This window comes from Hippocampus zosterae, chromosome 9 (assembly GCF_025434085.1).
Source record: "Hippocampus zosterae strain Florida chromosome 9, ASM2543408v3, whole genome shotgun sequence".
Classification (NCBI taxonomy): domain Eukaryota; kingdom Metazoa; phylum Chordata; class Actinopteri; order Syngnathiformes; family Syngnathidae; genus Hippocampus; species Hippocampus zosterae.
Genome location: NC_067459.1, coordinates 8,574,522 through 8,581,314, shown reverse-complemented (window position 1 = coordinate 8,581,314; position 6,793 = coordinate 8,574,522). Strand labels below are relative to the sequence as shown.

The 6,793-nt window shown below is 41.2% G+C and overlaps 1 long non-coding RNA gene across 1 annotated transcript; it reads left to right on the top strand.

The window, feature by feature from the left end:
• The first annotated feature begins 2,002 nt into the window (after nucleotides 1-2,002).
• Nucleotides 2,003-2,959, top strand: LOC127607218 (uncharacterized). The gene is made up of 2 exons (XR_007964026.1): nucleotides 2,003-2,489; nucleotides 2,630-2,959. It is a non-coding gene; the product is annotated as an uncharacterized LOC127607218 (long non-coding RNA).
• The last annotated feature ends 3,834 nt before the right edge of the window (nucleotides 2,960-6,793 follow it).

Below are 6,793 nucleotides of genomic sequence, written 5' to 3'. Positions count from 1 at the left end.
TGTTTTTTTTCCAATATCGTGCTAGTAAATATTATTTCACATCCTTTTCCAACCAGTGGGCTCCACACACCTGCGGCACAGCCTGCCAACAGTAGCTTGTTGATGGCGTCCACATGAATGATCTTTCACCGCTGATCTGCCATGTTTGTTACCAAAGGCTTGAAACAACAAATTCAAGAGGCCAAAACTGCACACTCCCTTTTGTTTTGGATAGACGGAAGTGGCCTATCTAGTTTGTATGCAAAAAAAAAATAAACCAAAAAAAAAATTGTAATTGGGAGAGGCAGAGTTTTGGCCGTAAATCCTCTAAAATTCGTCATCTCCTGTCTTTGAAATGTTGAGAAAACAAAGTCAGGGAAAACCAAAGTATTTGGACACCTGGCCATGACAAATACTGGAAGTGAAAATATGGATTTGGAGGTCTACTGATCTATGAAGATTTTTTAAAAGATGTTGGGAGTGTTTGTGGGAACCCATTCATTCACATGAACACTAAAGTTCCTCCTCGCAAAATCCCATTTCTTCTTTGTTGTCACTGGTGCCTTTCTGTGGGAGCCATAGAAAAGGCGAAGCCCACATGTGGTGTTAATCCTTGGTGGGTTTAAGTGTTGGTTGACGTATTTAGGCATATTTTACCAGAAAATGTTATTAGAACTGCAAAGTTTGTATTTGTATCACAATTTTTTGGTCAGAAGTCAAGACCAAAATATTGACCGAGAGACAGCTCGTTTGTCAAACACTCATAATATGCTCAGGTGCAACTATTTCTGTTACACATTGAGAAACTGTGTTGCTGTTCTATCCTGCGTCATTTGTGAGACTAGAGAAAACAAAGTCCCTTGTTTTAAGCCAGTACACACTCCAAATGGGCAAGAAAAATAGACTCAATCAACAATGTTTTATTGTTACAAACTGCTGCAGCAAATGTTTGCATTTCCAAGATATAAACACAAATACTTGAAAAGGAAAGAAAATAATCACAATGGCAGAGGAGGAAGAGCACCTGGATTTGTCTTTTTTTTTGATGGAAACAATAACAGACATTTTTCGGGAACAATGACCTGACTTGACCAAATCAGACGCTCAGGATGCCACTCAAAACAGTCCCACTTTTGTACCATTTGAGAAAAGGGCTCAGCATAAACGTATTCTCTCATATTGGAACCGCTAAACTGGAACACAATCAGTTCCGTCGTAACACCGGTCGACTTCCAAGCTGTTCCAGTTTCAAACATTTCATTCATTGCAGGCTCAAATTGCCTTTGCTGCCAATGTTTAAAGTGACACGTTAGTATTTGTATATGCGCTCCAAGAGCAAAGAGGTGACCAACATATAATACAAATAATACAAAAGTAAGATAAAGGTACACAGCTCACCCTTTTCAAATGCACTTTTTCAGATGTTAAACAAATGCATTTGTTGTCAATGTTCTCAGGTCACTTTCACGCCAGTCATTAGCCACACTGCAAATCGGCCTGTGTTGAAAGTTCAGGGACAATGATAAAAACAGAATGCCAGTGTTGCATTTACACCACTCGGTAATAAAATAGCCTGTGTAGTCGAAGATGTACATTGTTAACATGGGGTGTCACTCGCTGGATTCGACTCTGATTGGTGTTTATTTGAAATTTTAAACACGCTCTCACGTAATCACGTAATTTGAAGTTCACTGGTTAGAGTCAAGAGAATTTTCTTGAGTATCACCCTCCTCCTCGCTTGCAAGATGGAATCAAACTTTCCTAAGGTGTGCAAACCTCCAACATGACAGTATGTAAGATATCCTTTTTTTGTCCCGCAATGGGGAAATTTACAGTCAGAGTTCAGAAAGGAAACCACAAGGTAGGTAGAGGGGGAAAAAAACCACGCTCGAACTATCCTCTTCTGAGGATAATTTAAGTCCAGGATAAAAAAAAAGACCCTAGCACGTAAATAAGCATATGACATTTACAACAAGTCACAAGATTTGATGAAATAAACAAGACAATTTGATTTTTTAAAAAGTGTTATAAGTGTCATAACCTGGTCTCCACTTGAGTTTTCTGTTTCATATTGTTACTAATTAAGATTCCGTATCATGTTTACATCTTTACAGTGCTTGAAACGATAGACCACTTGGCCAATCATTGCATTTTCTTCCATATCACGTGGTCACATGGGGTACGTGGCCAATTGTGTTCATGAACAGTGTGTTTAACATGTTTTGGTTCAAGAAGGTGTAGGCAGCTAGAGTGACAAGCTGCACGTTTATTCAAACTTACAGTATTTACGTGACTTTTCTTTTCTCTCAGCTTGAATTATGTTTCAGAGTCAATACTGTGTATATGTGACCTTGTAAGAGCCCTCTACCCCACACAAAACTGCTGATGAGTTGTGACCGCTCCGGCGAGTCACCCAGCTAGCTCGATTTAGTCGCGTGTGCATCATTTGTCAGCTGTTTCATAAGTGTCCTTCATCCAATTTGAAAGACAAGGCCTCACCAACTAGTTTTGTGAATATTGAGTTGCACACACTTCTCGGGTTTCTCATTATTGCCAAGTAGTCTTAAAGGACTAATTGTCTTCAGTATGTAATGTTAATTGTTTTGTGCCCATATTCTCCTCTCTGTTTTCCTGCCCTGGAACTTTGAAGGTGGCTCAAAGACTCTGCAGGACCAACTCAGTCTGAACAGCCATCAGGTGATGAATGCATGTCCATGATGGAGCATTTAACAAACCAGCCAATTGTGAAAGTTTCCAAATGAAGGCAATGTTAACATACAGAGAGATGCTACACTTTCCAAACCAGGTGTCACGGTCTTGTCAAATATGTAATGTCTATTATAGCCACTACTGCCTGGGTTGAAAACTATGGAACTAAATTCCAGAATGAAATGTTTGTATGTGTAAGTACCGAAAATGAATCCCTACTTTCAGGAAAATTGTTAACATCATAACAATAAAACATTTCTTTTGAACACCAGATTTATTACTCTGAGTTTTGATCATAACCTGAATCTACTGTATTTAGCGTTGAGGGGGATTTATTCACAGATTTTGGTGTGTCTGACCTGATTGTACTTACGGCATGATGTGCAGTTTTCATATGAAAATTATGAAAGAACATACATTGTGCCCAACTGCTGCCTTGTATGAGCTGTCTGAAATGGATTTAACAAAAGAAAATAGTTTTGAATTGACATCCTGTGTGGTAAATAACCGGTATTGCACGCCTACTGCTTAAAGACAGCTGCGATAGGCTCCAGCATGCCCGTGACCCTCGTGAGGATAAAGTGGGTTAGAAAATGGATGGATGAATGAATAGTATTACTCAATTTTGAAATGAGCAATGAGACCCTTCACTTTGTCTCAGTAATTTTCAATAAAGAAAAAGTAAAGCAGAAATAGACATGCAAGTAATAGTCTGGCTTCTGTTCAGCTGAGTCAACAGACCGCTGAGATTCGCCCACTCACAATAGGAGCTGAGCACCGTGCAGTTTTTCACGTAATCTCCCCGGCTATGTGATTCTCGCCAGTCAGTGTCCATCACCAGCCTTTGTGTTGATAATACTCTACTGAGGGCTCACTTCACAATGCTGGGGGAGCTCAGAGTCCCCCAAACACCCTCTCACTCCCTTTTTGGAGATATTTAATATGTGTCCTTTCCTGGTTCAATGGCTTGTGGATCAGCCTCATGATTAACACTGACCCTTTCAAATATATCGTATTTGGGCTTGTATGAATCTTTTCTTACAGGGTGGGGCCTAGGTAATGAAATTGTGACGTCAAAAAGGGGGTTTGAGTCACGATGATGTCAACAGAAGCATCCACCCAACCTCATGTCTTTTTGTAATCCTCCTCCACACACCAGAATATAGCCATTAGCATGTGTTACGGGTCCTTGGTTTACGATCCAGTTCTGTATCTACGGAGGTGATGTAATCAGAATGTGTCCTAAATCGGAATGCCACATAATCGAACCTATGCTAACAAAGGAGTAATTGCAATAATTAAGTTTTGTATGAAACAAACATTCAGGCCATGTATACAAAATAATCTAATAAAAACTTCAAAGTTGGAACAGAGCATGCCTTTTGTGCCATATAACAGTGTATTCTCATGCTGCACTGCAAACTCGTTCACTTGCGCCCTGTTCAGAACAACACACTAACCCTAACCTTGTAAACTGAGGACCTCTTAAAAAAACAGACATATCTGAACTCAAAGAACTTCCTGGAATAAAAATATAAATTTGAGCGTTTTGGATTTAAAAAAAGTTTATGGATGGGGCGGCCCGGTGGTCCAGTGGTTAGCACATCAACCTCAAAGTGCAGACGTTGTGGGTTTGATATTGGCTCTGGCCTCCCTGTGTGGCGTTTGCGTGTTCTCCCCAGGCCTACGTGGGTTTTCTCTGGGTACTGCGGTTTCCTCCCACATTTCCCAAAACATGAATGGCAGGCTGATTGAACATTCTAAATAGTCCCTAAGAGTGAGCGCGAATGGTTGTCTCTGTGTGCCCTGCGATTGGCTGGCAACCGGTTCAGGGTGTCCCCTGCCTACTACCCGAAGACGGCTGGAATAGGCTCCAGCACGCCCCGTGACCCTTGTGAGGATGAAGTGGTTCAGAAAATGGATGGATGGAAGTTTATGTTTGCCTTTCATTGGATGGCAGTTGTATGAATGTTCAAAGCATAATTGGTATAGCACTACAAAATGGTGTCATACTTTTAACTTTGCATGCTCGGGCTTCATGTTTAAAGTACGTTTCAGAGCACCTGTATCTACCCCGGTCAAGGAAATCGCCTCGTACTGATGTCCAAAAAACGTTTACTCGTGGAACACCGTGAAAACTAAAACACATTTCAAACAACAATCAAAATTACAATATCTTGAACAGGACGTTAAATAAATGACATACCGTGTGCACCTTGGTATAACCGAAAGTAGATCAAAGTAAACCACATAGACCACATGGTATCGTAGCTCTGTCTCTGACAACGCCAAGTAAAAGTTGTACTCCTAAGATTGTTAACACATAACAATGACTTGTTGTATGTCTGTACCATTATAACCAGAGGAAGCCCTGCAAATGGCTCTCCGATCCACTTTTAGGTCCCGAGAATCACTGCTGTAGAGGACAGCTGGTTGTGGCAAGAGACCATGTTATTTAGGTCTGTCTGTAAACTTGACCCCGCTTGACCGCATCATTCACTTTTGCTCCTTTTTATTCCTCAAACATGATGACTTTGATATATGAGAGGAAATGCAACAACAGGAAGCACCACTACGTCAGCCACCTGTTGAATGCACTTTGCTTCCTAGCTGGAGATTTTCAGCAAAAAAACTAAACATGGCGTACGTAACCTGCACACTCCCAAGATTCTGGGCTTGGGTTGATCTAAGACAAACAACTTTGTTTCCTCTTTCTCCACAGGTAGGGTCGTGGTCCCGCCAAACACAAACGATCAAAGGTATCCTTTCATCTCGGGTTATTACAGTGCATCACAAAAATTGAAAACTGCCTGTTGGTAAGGGGCACAAGGGCTGGATTTACAATGCATCATTTACAGTCTTGATTTATTTATTTATGTATTTATTTACTGATTAATTCATTTATTTTATTTTTTATTTTTGTCAAGACGCACATTTGGGATATGCTTCATGGCTGCCCGAATAGGAAGAGATGCAAGGAATTCAAACTGTCTTCAAAAGATGTACAAAAATGTACCGGTACTTTGTAAAATGTATCAGAACTGCCAGTGCAGCATAAACACATCAGAAATGAATTGGGCAAATTGCAGTGATAAATACAGCCAATGTCTTCCAAGATCTAATCAGATCATACTTGGTATTGACTGAACAATCGATATTATTTGTAGGACATGGTATGTTACAGATTTTCACCATGCTCAGGAGTGAAGGATTCCTAAAAAGACATTGTTGTGAGCACAGGCGCTTTGTGAGGAAGTGCCGTAGACCTTGTCCGACGTCTCCAGCAAAGAGTTATGGACTCTGACTCTTTGTCCCGACTTTTCCCTTGGCTCACGGCTTGCATGTCTGGTCGGGTAAGGTCGCAGGGTGTCCTGTCATTCATCTTCCCAAACATTTGGAATGTAATCGGCTGGCAGGAGTTCGTGCCAAGCCATGCCCCCCACTGGCTGTTAAAGCACTGACTGATGGTCATGCTCTCAATGGGAGTGGACATGGTAACTGGGTGCGATTTTTTTTTTTTTTTTTACAAAACCATGGATACGGAACATATGAGGAAATGTCCTCTGCAACAGGGGTAAGTGGTCAAAAGAGGAGCACAGTCATTGTTTTTTTTAACCTTTAAAGCCGGCTTTGCCTGTCTGTCTCTGCTAGAGAGAATATAACCACTGCACTGACCAAATGTGAATAAGCATCCTTCTGGAGTGCCCTTGCTTGCCATACAAGCACCATTAGCAAGTAGAGTAAGTGACTATAAATGCCCATTTGTATCGAGCTTTTTTCTTACCACATTGAAATCCCACACATTTCACCGATCCAAATCTGGCATTTATTTGCCTCCTCCTTTGATAGAGAACACAGCAAAGCAGGTTATTGCTCTAACTCCCAGGTGTCAAACTCAAAGCCTGGGGGCCAGATCTGGCCCGCCACATCATTTTATGTGGACCGTGAAAGCTACTGAAACATCAAACACTTCCATGATGCTTGCTAAAATATCTCCCAAAATGTGTAATTCTCATCTATATATATATTGCGCGTCGTCCCGCACGCGGTCTGTCCTTCCGTCTGTCCCTTTTCAAAACGTACCTACTTCACCGCGCCGCTGCGC